The 19624-nt window shown below is 38.4% G+C and overlaps 1 protein-coding gene across 1 annotated transcript in view; it reads right to left on the bottom strand.

Annotated features, from left to right (window-relative positions):
* Positions 1-9899, bottom strand: part of LOC126755684 (BMP-binding endothelial regulator protein) — a 147466-nt gene extending 137567 nt beyond the window's left edge. Inside the window, exons 1-2 of the mRNA XM_050468426.1 lie at positions 8137-9899; positions 1603-2737 (exon numbers count right to left, since the gene is read on the bottom strand). The gene's annotated coding sequence lies outside the window, so the exon portion shown is untranslated. The remainder of the gene's footprint in view (positions 1-1602; positions 2738-8136) is intronic.
* Between the last annotated feature and the right edge of the window lie 9725 nt (positions 9900-19624).

Raw genomic sequence — 19624 nt, 5'->3', positions numbered from 1 at the left:
ACCGACCGACGGCTCGTCAAGCTGATCATTTATATACATTGTGACAAAAAAGCACCCGGAAACTGTAATTAAATCTACTGATATTCAAAAAGATGTGTTTTGCTAAGTTGGTAGGACTGTTCTTAATTACTATGCCAAATATGAGAGCAATTTGTCTACCAGTTGGTTTACAGCAGCTGTTTAAGTCCGCACACCTCAGTAGTGCGTTGCGATTTTTACTATGGATAAAAATATCTAGTAAAGAATTTGTCTTAATTTTGTATTGCTTACCAAATTTCGTGAGCGAAATCTTTGGGAATGTTGGAAAAGGCTTACGGTGATTTAGTTTTATCAAAAGCACAAGCAAAGCCTTGAAAGGTGGTCGAGAGATCCATGAAGACATGTCTCGTTCTGGACGATCTTCGATCTCTTCAACTGACGTAAATATTATAAAAGTGAAGGATATGGTGCTTGAAAGTCGTCAGACAAGTGTTAGAAAGACGGCAAGAGAGCTTGACGCCTCTGGCGAGTCCGTAAGAATGATTTTGGTAGATATTTTGGGTATGAAACGTATTCTTGTTCTGCTCATCCCGATAAAGCTGATTTTTTTTAGAGTAGAGTACCGCAAACACATTTCTTTGGACATGCTTGATCGCGCGAATTCTGATCCCACTTTCATGGACAGCACTATATCTGCCGATGAGACATGGGTTTATGAATTTTACATGCAAACAAGTACACTATTCTTGGAATGAAGGATGAAAAACGAGCCAAAACTAAAAAAAACCACCCTAAAGCCGCTCATAAATCAAGGTAATGATCAGTGTTTTTTTCGATATTCGTGGTTTGGTGCATCATGAATTTGTTCGAGGGGGACAGACGTTCAATAGGGAGTTCTATTTGGCCGCTTTGAGACGTTTGATTAAGAATAACCGTCGAAAATGGCTGGATTTGTGAAAGAACGATTCATGGTTTTTACACGATGATAATGCAACATCGCATCAAGCCACGGTTGTGACCGAATTTAAACCCAAAAACGCAATGAATACCATCGATCGACCTATCGTATTCACCAGATTTGGCTTCGTGTTCAACCACCGTATTCACCAGGTTTGGCTCTGTCTGATTTTTTCTTATTCCCCAAACTGAAATAGCCGCTCCGTGGAAGCCGTTTTCAGTCGTTCGAAGAGATAAAACAAAATTCGCTGAAGGAGCTGAAGGCCATACAAAAAAGTGCTTATGAAAATTGTTTCGAGGACTGAAAAAATTGTTGGCAGAAGTGTAAAGTATTGAATATGGTGGCGACTACTATGAAATATATATACATATATATGGTGGCGACAAAATAAATATTATGGACTCATTAAATATTTTACGGTTTATTTACAATTTCCGGGTGTGTCAGTTCGGTCACTTTTCAATTGACCTGTAAGCTTTGGAATGATTAGGTTTAGGAAAAAAACGTTAGAGACCATTTTGTAGAACATTCAATTCAATTCCCTACAAAATCTATGAAACGCGATTTTTTTCGAAGTATTACAGGTGGAAGCGAGCTTTGAGTTGTTCTAGCTGATAATAAGAAAAAATAAAGGAAACTTAAGGCAATACACAAACAAAACTTACCAGCTTTAGAACGTTGTAATCGGTTGTGGTGCATGGAAACGGTAGCATTGCGAGGTGGAGCAGTTTTAACTGTTTGGCATTTGTTGTTGTTGTTGTTTTAAGTATATTTTAACATTAATTATTATTATAATTATTTATACTTTTTGTCGTCTATAGTATATAATACTTGTTTGCAGAATTCAGTTGTGGAACAGCGATCGGTACGCACGACGCGCATATTTACATACGCACACATATATTAACGCCTGAGCTTATGTATGTAAAATATAGCTTTGTATATATGTATGTATTGACATTATTCAGAGCAAGCGCGCGCGATTTTACATACATACAGACAACGGTAGCGGCTGCGCTCCAATAAAACCGAATGCATGGAAATGCTTTAGAACAGCGCTACACACATATATATGCATACACACACACACATGTATGAGTTAATGCATAAATGTTGAAACACACGCACACATATATACACTTGTTCGCATTGAAGCGTTGAGCAACAGTAGCAGACGCTACCAGCTAGCGAACACCACACACACAAACAACTGTCTATAGTCTGTCTGTCCGTCGCACAGCCGGCGCGTTTGTATGTTTGTAGGTGTGTCGGCTGCGCGCACTACCACTGACCGACTCAACTGACGTGCGGCAAATTAATTATGCTCAGCATGTGGATTGATATCTGCTACAGTTTGAATTGGCTTCGCGTTGTCGTCGTCGTCGCCGCGCGGCAGTCGGAGACACAGACACGCGGGCAATCCCAAGTTTTGTATGCGCCACTCGAAAGCGCTTTCCGCCCGGCGTTGTCGAGCTGTTGAGCTGTGGCTAGCGCTGTGTGGCTGACCGGCTGCCTGTTGGCTGGTGGCTTGTTGCCGGTGGGTTGTCTGTCTGCTTGGCCTTTGTGTTGCTGTTGATCCGGCCGTTCGCAAATCGTTGACGCTTTTTTTGCAGAGGCGCTTGTACGCGGGCGAGTGTGTGTGTTAGTGTGTATGTCCACGCGTTGTTTACACGTATAATTTGTGTTTTGCGAGTGCGTAGATAGCTATCGGATGTGCTACATGCATATAAATGTGCGTGGCTACGTGTACGCGTTGCCGTCCAAGCGCCCGGGCGCACACTTTGCTGACCGACTGCGTATCTGGAATAGAATGGGAATAATAATTATTGGAATTGAATTCATCATAATTGCGCGAATAATTTAATGGTATTAAGTTAAATGCTCCTGCTGAAGAAATAGAGCTGTTTCGGTATATTTTTATACCCGCGCAACACAGCCACAAGAGTGTAATGGTTTTGTAGAGATAACGGTCGTTTTTAAGAGCTCAAAGGTACAAAATACTTAGAAAATTATATTCAATTATGTATCATCTGATCAAAATTGACCCAGATTAGCAAAAAACATGTACATATCATCTGATCAAAATTGACCCGGACTAGCAAAAAAAAAACATTTATATATCATCTGATCAAAATTGACCCGGACTAGCAAAAAAAAACATGTCATATATCATCTGATCAAATTTGACCCGGACTGACCCGGACTAGCAAAAAACACTTATATATCATCTAATCAAATTTGACCCGGACTAGCAAAAAGCATGTATATATCATCTGATCAAAATTGACCCGGACTAGCAAATTTATTGTAATGTTGTTGTTAATGTTGTTTATTGTATTGTTACAAACGAATTATTCGAAGCGTCGCTAGTCACAACTTTTTTCCATCTTTTTGACAAAGCTCGAATACCATTACGGTAAAACCACTCATTTTGTGTTGCTATCCGAGAATCAAGCCAAATTTCGATGTCGTCTAGTAAGTGAAACTGTGTCTGAGCCAGACTCTGTGCCATCGAACCGAACAAATAATAATCGGACAGTGCAAAATCTGGAGAATATGAAGGGTGCGATAGGACCCCCAATTTAAGCGTTTTCAGTTAGGTTTTAGCGGGTTTATCAACGTAAACTCGAACATTGTCATGCAACAGAATCCACTTTTCATGCTTCTTCCGGTACTGAGGTCGCAAGGAACAAAAGTTCCTTGTTTCTGAATCATTCTCAGCGCAGAAGTCGCTTTAGAATGGCTTCCCGGGTGACTCTCAATCCTAAGCTCTTCTTAGGTTTGTCAAAAATACTCAACGAGCCACGTCTCCAATTAATGGTCTTCCAAGGTTTTTGACCTTCCTTCATGTGAACGGTCTTTAATATTGAAATCGCCGTGTGCGAAGCGGGGTTTCGTCGCATGTTGTTTTAATTAGGGAAGCACCTCCGTAAACTCCCGATGTGCTTCATTATTTATTAATGCCTTCAAAACAGGCCTCTCTTGAGCCAGTAAGCCAATTATCCATACACTTGTTATAAGCCTCGGCTGGAATGACCTTCGGTAGCTTCAACGAATTTTGTTTTTTACGATTCCGCTCACTTTAGGCTAGCGCCATTAGCTAGAATGTTAGACAGTTTCCACGTCATATTCATAAATTTTGCGTCATGTCACTAGTAATGATATGCGTGATGAATGTACTACGTTCTCAAGCATCTCTTTTACAATCCCCACTCGACGTAATTTTTGCGAAAGATTCAGGTCTTTCGGTATGAGTCTAGCATGGAAACCCTACATACCCAAAACATTAACCAAAATGTATACGTATTGAGTCGATATATACGATAAGTTGAGAGCCCCTGCTATCTCTCTGAAGCCAATACGACGATTTTCAAACTTTTTCGATGCTATCGTCATTAACAAATGAGCTTCAAACAAAGAGCCAACATTCAATTTTGTTTTAAAATTGGTAAAACTTTTACCGAAATCTTTCAATTGATGAAACAAGTTTACGGCGATGATTGCCTATCCCGAAGCAGAGTGCACGAGTGGTTTCAACGTTTTCAAAGTGGTCATGAGGACATAAATCAAATCCGTGATCACCGGAAATTCCATCGAAACTGTGCGTGAATTCATCAAAAATCAGCCGAAATTATCATTGAATTTCATGGAAATGGAATTGAACATCTCCAAAACATCGATTTATCGCATTCGACCGAACATTTGGGCTTACGAAAGGTGTGTGTACGGTTTGTACCGCACAAATTGACTGACGACCAAAAAATTGCTCAGAATCCAACATTCGAAGGACAAATTGTGACCGATTATTTGACCAAAAATCACATTTGAATAATTAACCACTCCCCGTATTCACCTGACATAGCACCGTGCGACTTCTTCCTTTTCGGAAAAATACATTTGCCCATGAAAGGAAAGCGTTATGCAGACGTAGAGGCCATTCAAAAGGCTTGCACCGGCATACGGGCGGCCATACCGGCCAACGAGCTAAAACACTCGTTCGACATGCTTTTGGACCGTGCAAAAAGCTGTATTGAAGCAGAAGAAAACTATTTTGAATAAAATAAATTAATTTTACCGAAAAAACCATTTATTGTTTTTTTAAAGTCCTGTTTACTCTGGAACGCTCCTTGTATATATGATCAGAATGAAGAGACGATTTGAAATCGGGTGACTATCTCTCTGTTCATCCGTCGGTCTGTGCAAGCTGTAACTTGAGTAAAAATATTGAGATATCTTGATGTAACTTGGTATACGCGTTCCTTAGTAAAAAAAAAAATACAAGTTCGGAGATGGGCGTAATCGGACCACTGCTACGCCTACAAAACGCCATTAACCAAAAACCTATAAAGTGCCATAACTAATCACTATTAAGATATAATTTGGCACAGGGTATCGCAGGAGCAAAGGGCAACTGGTGCAAAAAAACTTTGAAAAGTGTGCGTGGCTCCACCCTATAATAAGCTTGATTAGCATATCTCCTAAACCACTAAAACTTCAACAACCAAAGTTATCTAGCACAAATACTGTAAGAACTCCTACCGACGGTGTGAAAATGGATGAAAGCGGAAAATAACACCGCTCACTCCCCATATAACGGTACTGTTAAAAAGTACTAAAAGCAAGACAAATCAATACCACCGAGATAGTAGGAGAGGGCTTTATGGGAGTTGGTTTGAAAATTCTTGGTGAAATTATTTCGGGACCCGACAGATTTATTTCGACTAATTGAACAAATTTTTATGCCATAGTGCGAAAATGAGCGAAATCGGAGAACAGCGACGCCTACTTTCCATATAGCACAATTTTGAATTCCATTTGATCAAGAAGTAATTAATATAACCGAATATAATTTTGGACTAATAATTCCTTTAAAGTATGCCGCCTTAAGAACAAAAATTATTCAATTCCTACAAAATCCGAATATGTGGACTTCACTGTCTAGAGTTGACTTTTGATGCAAAAATATCGGTGAATGTGGGAGATATATAATTGAAATTAAACGATAGTCCTTCTCTAATAACGTTGTCAAAAAAGGTTTTAAATACTTCCCTTTGCCCCCATATACTTAATATAAAGATTTTCGCACGTCTTGGTGACTTTATGCTGGATATAGCACTATGTGAGTTATTTTATTAAAATTTAGAGGGTGTGTTTTTCTTATAACGGTGCATATTTGTGCTTAGAATGAATAAAATCGTATGAAAATTCGCCCTAGACCCCATATAACCAACGTGCGCTATGCAGCTGAAGGTACTTCCCTGGCATTAATCCTTTTTGTAATTATTTTTTTTATTAAATTAGTAAATCTTTATTGAATTTCATTTCACTTAATTTTATTTAAAAAGCAGAAAATACTTTTCTTAAAAAAAAAAAATAATTTTTCAAAAGTACAATATTTATACAATATACGTATATACATAACTATAATATATGTACATATATAGTCACATATATTTTAAAATTTTTAATAAATCTAAAACAAATTGTTGCATTTTTTACTTAATTTAACATAACTCATTTCTAACATGAAAAATTCGTGAAAAAATATTTATAAATTATTAAAAAATATTGCATAACAAAAAAAAATTATTAATTAATTTGTTAAACAAAAAAATATTTTAAGAAAAATTAAATAAATATTTTCAAAATTATTTGTGTTTGTATTTTATACACTTAATGTAATGTGTATAAAATACAAACACAAATAATAATATTTTTAAATTATTTAATTTTATTGTACACTTGATTTCAAAGTTATGCAAAGTTATATTAAAATATTAATATTTAATTAAATTATATGCATTTTTTTATTACTACTTTTTGTTTTAAGAAAATATCTTTTGATTTCTGCAATATAATATTTTGCTTTCGAATGTTTTTTTATTAAATTTTTTTTGTAATTAAATTTGGTATCTTTTTGTTCAACTATTGCTTTTATTTAAAGGAGAGATTAGGGTTTCAATAATGTCCGAAAATGGCCGCCAAAAACTTTTAATTAAAAAACATATACATATATCAGAGATCGTTGTAAGGAAGATTTGATTATAATTTGTCTAATTTTTCTTGGTTTTTTATTTTCGAATAATTTCCCAGCGCAAATTTTTTTTTTCTCAAGACGTTCTAGGGAAAGCTCTGTTACCAGCTTATGTTTCAATATTTCAGCATGAAAAAATTACATAATATGTATTGTCAAAAGTGTGCTCAATAATGAACAAAATGTCCAAATAAAATTACTTAATCCATATTTAAGAAATAAATTCGCAAAAAAGTATTTTTCTTACATTGAAACTTTAACCTCTCTCTTAATAATATAATTTTTTATAAGCAAATTAGAAAGTAATTGATTGTTTTCCTTTTTTAAACTAACTATTTTTTTAATTTTTAATTTTTTTTAATTATACACAAATAATTAGATTGAATTTTGTATAATTTTTTCTCAACTAATTTATTTATTTATAATATATTTTTATAAAATTATAAATTAATTAATTTTTTCTATTTTTTTCAAACTAGTCTACAAATTTTATAACATTTTTTCTCAACAAATGCTTTTATTTAATAATATCATTTTTTAAAAAAAAAGATAGAAATTGAATTTTATTTGCATTTTTTTTTTTCAAAGTAATATAGATTTAAATTTAGAGTGGAATTAAAAATTGAAACTAAAATAATGTAAGCAATAATGAGTAGATAACATTATATAAATTAACTAATGTGTTAAAAACATACATTTTTTTAATATTTTAATTTAATTAAAAAGAATTATTTTTATGTTTAAATAATTTTTATTTTGAATTTTCATTTTTAATTTTTTTTAAATATATTTTTCTTAAATTTAATTAAAATTATTTTTTAATAAATAAATAAATAATAATTTAAATATTATTATTTTTTTTTAATTTTTAATGCAATAAGTAAATTTTAATTAAATTACAAAAAAATATATTTAAAAATAAAAATTATTTAAAAATGAAAATAATTTTTTTTAATTAAATTAAAATATTAAAAAAAAAATTGTGTTTTTTAACACATTAGATTAATAAAATGAAAATATTAAAAAAAATGTTATGTTTTTTAACACATTAGATAATTTATATCCTTACAAGCTCAACAGGAGCATTTATTTTATTTGCTTTTATTTTATTTTTTTTTTACACACCCTAATACACATTATGCCATATTAAGTTTTGCCAACTTACCTTTCTATACACTAATTTTTTGCCGTGTATTCGTGCAATTGCGTTTTTCATAAAACCGATTGTAATGCCATTATCACACACACAAGCACATTTCATCAATTTTATAACCGTTAATTACAGCGCGCGGTGAGTGCAACGACGAATTTTTACGATTTACGTTGGGATTATTATACTCCGCATTCACATATATTTAATTTTGCATTAAAAAAAAATATTTATTTTTATTTTTTTTTTTGCTGGCCATTTGAATTGCATTTTGCATTTAATTTTATTGCGTCTTGCATTTGCGATAGCGATTTGCTTCATGCATTTATTTCATTTCACATTTCATTTCACTTGTCACAAAATCACTGCTGACAATCAGCTTACGCGAATGCACTAAGAACGTACGCGCGTGTGGCGAGCAGCGCGTCTCATGAATGACTTGCGACTTCGAAATGAAAAAGGCGAAGGAAAACGTTTTGTGAATGTAAACGGCAGCCGAGCAGCCGACAATAGCGCACGACGGTTGATTTGTGAATGAATGGAAAATGCGCACGGTATCGCCTTAAATGAGCGCGGCGGCTGGACACAGGATGGCTGCAGTCGGGCGCATGCAACGATAACACATTACTGGGGAAAACTGACGGCAGCAGCAGCAGCAGTCGAAGTCACAGTAGCAGCAAGTGCAGAGTGGCGCGCGTTACGTTCGCAATGAAGATGCATAGAAGCTGTTAGTTGAGCGCAGCAAGGCATGTATGCTGAGCGTTTGCAACTTCGCTTGCCACTATTTGTCTTATCATCGTTTTGTGGTGAAAAGCCAATTACACTTACTATTATCAGCAATTTGCGCTCATGCTTTCGAACGACTCCTTTGCATTTTTAATTATACGCGCGTATTGTGGCCGAAAAACTATTTGACGCGCGCGTGTCAAAAACGTTACGCAGCCAAAGTGTTAATAACATGCACGCGGTTCACTGGACGCACGCGCGTACGCATACGCAGTTGCCATAAATTAAGTGGAGTGGAGAGCACTTTACAGTTGCAACGCTGTTGTTTATTACTTTATTATTTTCGGTAGCGCGCCGCGTTACAATGACTGCCTTTGTGACTCGCTAGCTCGCAGTTTGCTTTGAGAAATATAAGCGCGCTTAACGCGCACACATTTTACAGTTATATAACAGTGTTATATTCTTGTAATTGCACATAATTACAATGATTAAGTCGTGGCGCCACTCGTTGCGCGGCTCTCTAATAAGCCAGTGCCGCGGCGCGTCTTGTCACACGTCGGTTTTACAGGTAAAATCAGTGACTTAATTTGCCTGACGTTTACTTATACACAGGTTGTTATTGTTGTTGTGGTTGTTATTAGCGCGCGCACGCTACATTCACACGGACCTTTTTGCACGGCAGTTAAAACAAAGGCACTTAATAGCGCTGCTTATTAACTTATTGCAAAATGTATTATTTTCACAAGCGCGCGGTACGCGGTTCACGAAGTTTGACGTGTTCGAAAAACTTTTCTCAAACTACCGGCTATGCACAAAATTTCCGCGTTTAAATGCAGTCGCTTCGTCGCATCACTTTACACTTTTGCCCGTATTTTCACACAACAATAACAATAGCACACTTTAGGCAGAAGGAAAAACTGTTTATAACTCGTTTTTATAATTAGACGCCGCGTTACGCGTTATATACCGCAGTCGAATTGTGCACAAAAACTGGCAACACGCGCAATTGAATTTACTTTTTTTCACTACTTAATGCCGGTCGTGTTTGGTTGTTGTTAATTAGCAGCCGCGCGTCGCGTTTTTAAACCACACAAAATATTGTTAAGCAAGTAAAGACTAAAGCACTAAATGCGCGCACACATGTTTACTGACCGCCGCCGCTGGTGAACTGTTGTGTTCTGACGAAACGACTCTGAGCCGAACGTGCTGGTTTGGCCCGCTGCTTGACTGGCAAATCAATTGCTTGCCTGCTGTTGGCCGTATTGGTGGCGCTCCGTTGTTCAACACCAATACACACACACACACACACTCACACGAACGTACAAGTGCGCGGTGGTTGCTTGTTGACTGCAGTCGCGCTCTGCATGTGATAAGACGCAAAGAGAGCGCGCGCGCCTCATATGCGCGCTCTCTCTTCTACTCGCTTACAATGTTTACAAGCACTATACGCGTTACTGTTAAATGCCATTTATGCTTATTTCGTCACTTTGTTGACTTACGATTGTGCCTTTATTACACTAGCGCTTCGGAACTCTGTTATGTTAACTCTGGTTGGTAGAGATGCTGCTGTGCGCCTTCGTTTATATTAACTCTCAGTAATGCAACGCATTGCATTATTTGCTACTCATGTGTTAGAATGGCCACTAATTACTTGTAGTTGGCTTACATGCGTGCGTTTAAGTTAATAGAGCGCGTTAACAGCTGTTTGCAAAGTGGCAAGAGCGCTAGTGTTAACATAGAGCGCCGAAGTTAGCAGCATGATTATAGAAATGAGCGCGAATGTTGAAATGCAGCAAAGGAAAAGAGCGCGCGTGTGTTTTTGAAAGGAAATTTATTTTTCAGTGTATGTTGAATTTTCAAATGCACTGTAATGTTAGGAGATGCTTTCTGTTAGCAGCGCTGTTGATCATGGCGCTGCTGGTCATATGGTATGAACGTTGTTAGTGTATATTTTCAACGCACCTGGGACACAACAACAGAAAACCATTTAACACTCCTAAAGTGTAAACGAGAGTGGCAAACCATATTTTTATTAATTTTTTTTTTAAATATTTGGCAACTCTATTACATATATAAGTTTTTACTCTAGTTTGATTGCCATATTTTGACAAAAGTCGTTGTGTTTTTACGCGAGAACCTGCCGACGACGGCTGTTGTTGTCTTTGGCCGGATAAAAATCCGGGTGCATTCCGATTACGTAGACCCGACTGTCGTGGTAATGGCCTTATTTCGACGATCTTATCCCACGGTGCTTAAAAACACATAAATCAAAACAATCAAAACAATGCGTTGATCAGGTCTCCAAATAATAAATGCTTCTTCCAAGTATTATTTGGTTCCAATTGGTCAGATGAAAGGAATAGCTTTTCCACCTTATTCAGGTGCGAGGTCGACCTAAAACCTCTGCCGTGCTGTGGGTCTGGCACCCGGCCACAGTGCGACTCCCCACTGTAGCGCATTTTCAATTTTACCTGCCATTTGGCATAAACCACAGTCACCCCAATGAGCAGATTGGAGTGAACTCCAAGGGCTAACTGCTTCCCTTGGCATGAGATTTTCGTCGCCGGTCCGACCTTGTAGCTTTTGCTAATATCAATTAAGCACCCATCAAACTCAATGACTGGTGAAATATGTCGCTTAAACTTCATATATCTTTTCATTAGAAGGAAACTCATGCAAAGTCTATAATATCAGTTCAAGCTGAGTATTATAGCACTATTTCTGACAAGACAATGCTGAAATTTTGCGGCAAGCCCCTCATATTTGCTTTTAGTCGCATTTTACGACATACATACATACTTTCCGCGGGAAAATTCTACCTCCTGTCCGCTGGGGGAGATAATGTACATATATTATGACAACGGCATAGCTACACAGAATGCTGACACTCACGACAGAGAGCGCTTCATCAGAAAACATTCTGAAATGGAGTTTCGAGGAACGATGCCGAGCTGACATTCCCTTGCCATATAAAAATCTGGATGCGTTTCGATTATGTAGGAACAGAACAGTGATCCGAAAAGTGGACTGCATGAAAATAAATCCTCAACTTCTGAAGATGAATATGTTACCTTTTTGGTGGACCTTGATATAGATGACCAGATATATGGGTAGCAGGAAAATACTTCAGAACCACAATATTACATCTATAAGCACTTTGAAATAGAACAACTTTTCATTTCAACCAGCGATAAAAAATAGGAAATTTCGGACACCATCACCCCTCTTGAGATCCAGTACTCATTATTCGATCGAATAGACCACATCCAGCACGCATTGAAGAAAATATAGCAGCCGAGGCTGAGAGTATACATGAAGACTGTCGATTCGGCGCCTTTCGCAGTAGCTCATACTGACATATGGAACGACTTGGCGCATTTTACGTCGCGATCTTAAATTAAAAACGTACAAAATACAGCTTGTAAAAGAACTAAAGCCGCTTAACCTTCCCCAGCGACATCGCTTCGCTGTATGGGCTCTTGAAAAGTGCCAAAGAAGATCCGACGTTTTCGATCCAAATTTTGTTCAGCGATGAGGTCCATTTCTGGCTCAATGAGTATGTAAACAAGCAAAATTGCCGCATTAGGACGAAGAGCAACCGGAAGAGATTCAAGAGTTGCCATTTCATCCGGTAAAAAAACAACGGTTTGTTGCGGTTTGCGGGTCGATGGAATAATCAGGATGCCGGTGAAAACGTAGCCGTCAATGGTGACCGTTATCACGCCACGATAACCGACTATTTGATGTCTGAAATTGAAGCTCGTGATCTCATCGACATTTGGTTTCAACAAGACGGCGCCACTTCCCACACATCGCATCAATCAATGGATTTATTGAGATAACACTTCAGTGGGCAAATTCACGGTTTGGGCCGGTCGGTTGGCCACCAGGATCGTTCGATATCACACCGTTAGACCTTTTCCTGTGGGAATATGTAAAGTCTAAAGTCTATGCGGACAACCCCACTTCGATTAATGCCAACACGGGTGTCGTTCGCCAGTTGGCTGTCGAAATGCTCGAACGAGTCTTCGAAAATTGAACTCAGTGAAAAGACCATCTGAGTCGTAGCTGCGGCCAAGATTTGAAAGAGATAATCTATAAAAAATAAATGTCAAAGAATATTCTTTCGAATGATAAAAAAACATTCACCATTAGAATTGAAGTTTCTGCTTTTTCGTTGAAAGAGTAGCGACCCTCGAAATGGACTACCACCAAATTAATTCAACAAACTCATGTTTTTCCAAAGCATCTCCAAAGCATCCCAAAAATATTGTGCAGATCGGACCACAATCGCATACGAGTATAGCTGGCGTTCAAACTGACCAGTCAAAAGCCTTTTTATGAGCATGCTTCGGTGCAGCCGAAATTGAGTTTATTTTTTCTTGTTTGTACACATTGTGGCACTACTGTTCAGAGTGCTTGTAGCAGTTATGCCGGTAGCGTCACCGTTGTGGGTGTCGCCGCTTTGCCGCTGCAAACATTGACTGTCGTCGATCGTCGTCCGCGTCATTGTGCAAGTAATCGGTTGTCTTTCGTATGAGTAATGCCGTTGATTCTTGGGAAAAATTTAAATATTTTTAATTTGCAATTTTTTTTATTTATTTCCATTTTCATTACTGTTATTATTATTTGCAATTACCACACTTCAATTGACTCAAGTAATTCCATGCCGATTTGTCTGTGCGCAAGTAAATATATGTATGTAAGTATGTATGCATATTCATATTAACATATTTCGTACGTATCACTGACTTATACGACATATGTATGTATGTATGTATATCTGCAAAAGTATATATTTAACTAACTGTCGGTCGCGGGCCGTGAGCGCGAAGACTCAAACCGTGTCACTAATAAAGTTGTGTGTAAAATTAGCAATGATGATTCAACTTGTTCATGTTTATATTATCAATCACGGCGTGGTGTGCATACATATGTACATACATCTTTGTAGTATGTATGTATGTATATGTATGTATATTAAAGCTCATATAAGTAGTTATAGGTGCTTTTTGGGATCGGTATTAGCACGCTATCAGATTATCAGTTAATGATTATGTTTTTTGTTGTTTTTGTTTTGTTAACTGGATTAATTGCAAAATATATGGTTTTTGTATTGTTTTTGTTTTACATTATTAATATTATGATTATTTTCTTTTTTTTGCTATAGAAAACCTTTGAGCCATTTTGAAATCAGATATTTGTGTCACCCTGCAGTAATCGGCTGGCAAATGCCGTTACAATTACGCAAAATTACCTCAATATCAGTTACGGCATACAAGCAGGCAATTCAAATATGTAAATACATATAGTATAGTAGATAAGTATAGAGCGCGTGTTTGTGCATGTAGAACGCTGTGGCGGCAGAAATTCTCAAATTCCCAATTACCTCGTGTTGTGAAATTCCTAGAAAGCCCCAATTTCAATTGTACTTTGATTATAATTCGACATACTTACATACATACGTGCATGCTCACGTATAAAACTATACGAGGGTTGCCTTTTATATTTCGAGATTAAAGATTGGAAAACAGAAACAAATACGCTTGCAGGAAGTGAAGTCCAGACGCGGAACCCAATTTTCGACGGTTTTCAAGCATAAATCGGCCTATACTGTTGCAATTTCAAGTTCGATATTCGTAGGAAGTTCATCAACCGTCGCTGGCTTCTTGGCATAGGCCATAGACTTGACGTAGCCTCATAGGAAATAGTCTAACGGCGTCAAATCGCACCACCGAGGCGGGCAATTGACTGGGCCACTTCGTTAGATGACACGTTCACCAAAATTGGTTTTCAATAAATCGATTGTGGCATTCGCTGTATGGCTTATGGCGCCGTCCTGTTGGAACATATTGTCTAAGTTCATATCATCCAGTTCGGCCCAAAAATATTCGGTTATCATTGAGCGGAAGCAATTCTCATTCACAGTAACGTGCCGGTCTCGATCATCACGGAATAAGTACGGCTCAATGACAAGACCGCACCAAACCGTAATTTTTTCGGGATGCAATGGTGACTCATGGAGTACGTGTGGATTGCTGCCTGACCTATCACCCATATTTTGCCTATTGACGAAGCCATTCATTCAGCCAGAAATGAGCCCCATCGCTGAAGATGATTTTTCGATGAAAATCCGGATCATTTTCAATTGGTTGCCCAGCCCAATTCACGCAAATACGACGATTCTGGTGGTCAAGCGGCTTCAATTCTTGCGTCAATTTGATCTTGTAAGAATGTAGGCAAAGATCTTTTCGCAAAGTTTGCCACAACGACGTCACAAAGATGCCCAACGCTTGAGAACGACGTGTGAGAGACTGATTTCGGTCTTCCTCAACTGATGCGCTAGCGGCAGCAATATTCTCAACACAAGAGGACTTCTTTGCCTCACTGTCACGGGAACATTTTGTACTGTGCCTGTGGATTCAAATTTTTCCACTAGAGGCTCAATTGTTGATCTGACAGGTCGATGATGACGACCATAAATTGGACGTAGCGCTTTTAAAGTTGAGGCCACTGACTCCGAATTTCGGTAGTGAATTTTAATCATTTCGACTTAGGATCCAAAACCAATATCTTTCCATAATGAAATGGCAACTCTTACTGAAGAGAAATGTCAATCCAACAAACCCGTTATTGATCACCAAAAATCACTTTATTGTTATTCAAAATGTTCTCCATAAAGATCTATACACTTTTGCTAGCGTTTCAACCAATTTTCGAAGCATTTTGCCACGTTGATTGAGGTATCGTCAAAACTTGCGCTCTGAACGCAGTATCAGGTCTACAGGTGTCTAAAATCGTTGACCTCATAGTATATGTATACATATTTTACGTCCGAGAAAAAGAAGTCAATCGGTACCAAGTCAGGACTATACGGTGGATGACTCATCAAATCGATGTTTTGATTGCTCAAACAGCGGTTATTGCAGTCGATAAGAGAGCTCGCACTGACGTGGTGAAGAGTGATCCGTCTTCGGCGGTTGGTTTTCCAGGTTTCTTGAAATACAACTGGCAAACAAATGGTTGTTTATCACTTAGAATTCAACATGACAGGACCGGAACCTTTCATTGCGGTGAATGAATTGTGTATTATACCATAAAGGAGCCGTTCTGCAATGACGCAGCAGTGGGTAGGGAGAAGCATTGGCAACAGCTCCTAGGCAAGCTAATGGGTGGTTACAACCTTGAAAGGTTTAAATATTTAAACAAAGAAAAAACTTAGGCTACTTGTAGCTTGTAGATAGAGTTCCGTTATGAAGTCCATGAGGAAAGGTCATCCTTTAGGATGCCTGTGCTTTCACCTATTTCAATAGGCTCGTCGCAACACTATTGATATCTCATCGAGCGTCTTCTCATATCTCACATCGTAGGTTAAACAAATGCTTAAGGCGTAGCCTTGTCAATGCGCGAAAAATGCACAAGAGACGCTTCAGCGTTTCCCTGCTTGCTTTGTTCTTGATATTTTATGCAGTCTTTTAGATCTGTCGGAACCATTCAGTAAGCATGTGATGCCTCCAGACCGTAACCAGTGAGTATTTCAATCGTGTTCCTACAGCGCTAGCAGAAAGTTTTTACATTTCTGATTTACCGTTTTACACAAGACTTTTGCAGTTTTGTCCTCCGGTTCTCCCTTGCTATACTCATGCCCAGATCGTCCTCGATGCCTTTGTAGAATTGCAATCGCTTGCTTCTGGCGACACTCTCTACTGCTGCCTTGCTTTTCAAGCCACTTCTGACCGAGGTTAAAGCCTTGACTGCTGCTTGGCTGCCCAAACCGAAGTAATGAATACCAAAATTACTCTTCTAACTGTACTCAATTACTTCCATTACCAAACTGTACACACTAATATGTTCACCACTGTACTATTGTATACATTAAACTGCTTGAAAAGTCGGTGAACTTTGTTTGATGAGAAAATCAAAATACAAAATATGCATCTAATCAAGTAATCATGTTACCAACCGATACTGGTATCGACTTACACCATACTTACATATGAATGCGTCAACATAATGTTTATATGTCAGCAACTCACCCTCTTTTTTTTTGCTATATAAGCAAATTGCTTACATCAAAGACATGCCATCAAAGACTCTTTGGAATGTGCGATATTATTTTGGCATTAGTAACAGTTAATTTACTTGTATTTCTGGAGCAAGGGCCCGAATACGAAGATCACAAAGAAGGCCGCACATCGGATGTACCATACAAGCGATAAGTTTATCATATTTCCTTTTTCACGAACAAAGATATGGGGAAGTACCTACAAGTACATACATTGTTTCGCTACGAAAGCACATTCGAAACCTGTCGAAGAGATTATGCCAAAAGATTTTTTTTTCTTAAACATGTTTCTGTGAAATTTTGCACGAAATAAACGGTAGACACGCTCAGGAGTGAGATTAGATTAGGTCTCGGTCCTAGAAATCAATCGAAGCTCAAATATTAGTCTGCCAGGAAATCGGCCCATTTTCTTTATTTTTGGATAATATTCAACCGGAAAGACCACATGCAGTGAAGAAAATATAGCAGTCGTAGCTGAGAGTGTACACGAAGACCGTGGAGGGTCGATTCGACGCCGTTCGCAGCAACTCGGACTGACGTATGGAATGACTTGGCGAAATTACGTCGAGATCTTAAATTGAAAACGTAAAAAATACAGCTTGTGCAAGAACTAAAGACGCTCGACCTTTCTAAGCAACATCGCTTCGCTCTTGAAAAGTTCCAAGAAGATCTGAAGCTTTAGAGCCAAATTTCGTTCAGCAATGAGGCCCAGTTTTGGCTGATTTTTTGCATTTAGGATGAAGAGCAATCTGAAAAGATTCAAGAGCTGCCATTTCATCTAGAAAAAACAACGGTTCGGTGTGGTTTGTTGGCTGGTGGAATCATTAGTCCATATTTCTTCAAAAATGATGTCGGTGAAAATGTAACCGTCAACAGCGACCGTTATCGCGCCACGATAACCGACTATTTGATGCCTGAAATTGAAGTTCGTGATTTCGGCGACATTTGGTTTTAACAAAATGGCGACACTTTCTAAACATCGCAGCAATCAATGGATTTATTGATAGAACACTTTGGTGAGCAGATAATTTGACGTTTTAGGCCGGTCGATTGGCCACCAAGATCGTGTGACATCACACTGTTAAACTTTCTCCTGTGGTAATATGTAAAGTCTAAGATCTATGCGGACAATAATCCAGCTTCGATTTAGGCCTTGAAGCAGTGGGCGTGTCATTCGCCAGTTACCAGTCGACATGCTCGAACGAGCCATCGAATGTTGGCCTCAACGGATAGATCATTTGAGACGAGATAACCTAACCTATGAGATAACCTTTAAAAAATAAATACCAAAATATGTACTTTCGTTTGATAATAAGCATTGCCTATGAAATTTAAAGTTTGTGTGTTTTTTCTTAAAATAAGTATGGAACCTCGAAATGATCTATAATCAAAACCACTTTCGAAACCTCGCATTGGCAAAGTAATAATTGAAACAGTCTTTCTTGGAACCGTTGATCTCTGCTGGTACCCTTAAGGCGACATCGAACCTCACAAACAACTTCTCACGGAAACCTACCAACTTATAGCAACGAGATGTTTTTTAAATATTGGGAAGCGAGATATGAATTGTTTTACCGTACAATAAGAAAACTGTAATGCGGAAGACGTTCCCGCTACAGATAAGAAGACTGAGTCGATTAAAAAAAAATGTGTTGAACCAATCGTTAGAATTCTTTAAAAACCTTCAAAATAGGCTCCTTCTGCGTCGATGCAGCGCTGCCAGCGCGATTTCCAAGCATTGAAGGCGTCACAGAAGGCATTCTCCGGAATAGCCTTGAGAGCCGAGCTGCATGCTGCTTGGATCCCCTCTGTCGTCTCAAAATGCTTGCCTTTCATCGGCCTTTTCATGCAAGGAAACAAAAAAGTCCGTAGACGGCTCCGGAAGTGTTGGGATGACCGCCTTGCTTAGGTCGCTGTATACAAGAAAGGCGATGTGAGCCGGGACGTTATCGTGGTGCAACTTCCAATCGTCTGCGATGTCTTGTCGGACCCGATTGACCCTTCGTTTGAGTCTCCTGAGGACTTCCAAGTGAAACTGTGCGTTCACGGCTTGTCCAGGAAGAAAAAATTCGTGGTGGACGATGCCTTTGATGTCAAAAAAACAATAAGCATCGTTTTTCACGGTCTTTATCAGCGAGCTCTTCCCAGCCCTCCAAAAAGGCCTGGTGCCACCGAAACACACCACTTCTTGCTAAAGCAACATCTGGGTAAGCCTGCTTGAACATATCAAACGTCTCTGTCGCAGATTTACCGAGTTTCACACAGAATTTAATCGCGTACCTCTGCTCTAACGAACGCTGCATTTTCGGCTTGCACCACTCACAGAAACACGTCGCGCGAAAATGTTTGTCCTGACTCTCCAGGTGCTCTGAGACAACTGACCAGAAAATCAGTCCTATTACGTTCCGGACAAACCCTGTATTTGGACAGTTTTAAACGGTATCTAAGAACTTGTTTTACATAGTATCAGGCAAAAAATAAAACAGGCGACGGTCCGACGGTCCGACGGTTCCGACAAATGAGCAGCTTCTTGTAGATGAAAGGACGTGTGCAAAATTTCCATCGATATCTCAAAACCTGAGGGACTAATTTGCGTTTGTAGACAGACAGGCGTCGGTCAACAAACAGACGGACATGATTAAATCATCTTATCTTATCACGCTGTTCAGGGTAGAAACATTTTGTTCGAGACTTATCAGAATGTATGTCAAG

Source organism: Bactrocera neohumeralis, chromosome 4 (assembly GCF_024586455.1).
Source record: "Bactrocera neohumeralis isolate Rockhampton chromosome 4, APGP_CSIRO_Bneo_wtdbg2-racon-allhic-juicebox.fasta_v2, whole genome shotgun sequence".
Lineage (NCBI taxonomy): Eukaryota > Metazoa > Arthropoda > Insecta > Diptera > Tephritidae > Bactrocera > Bactrocera neohumeralis.
The sequence above is the reverse complement of the archived record's forward strand: the minus strand, read 5'-3'. Positions and strand labels throughout refer to the sequence as shown.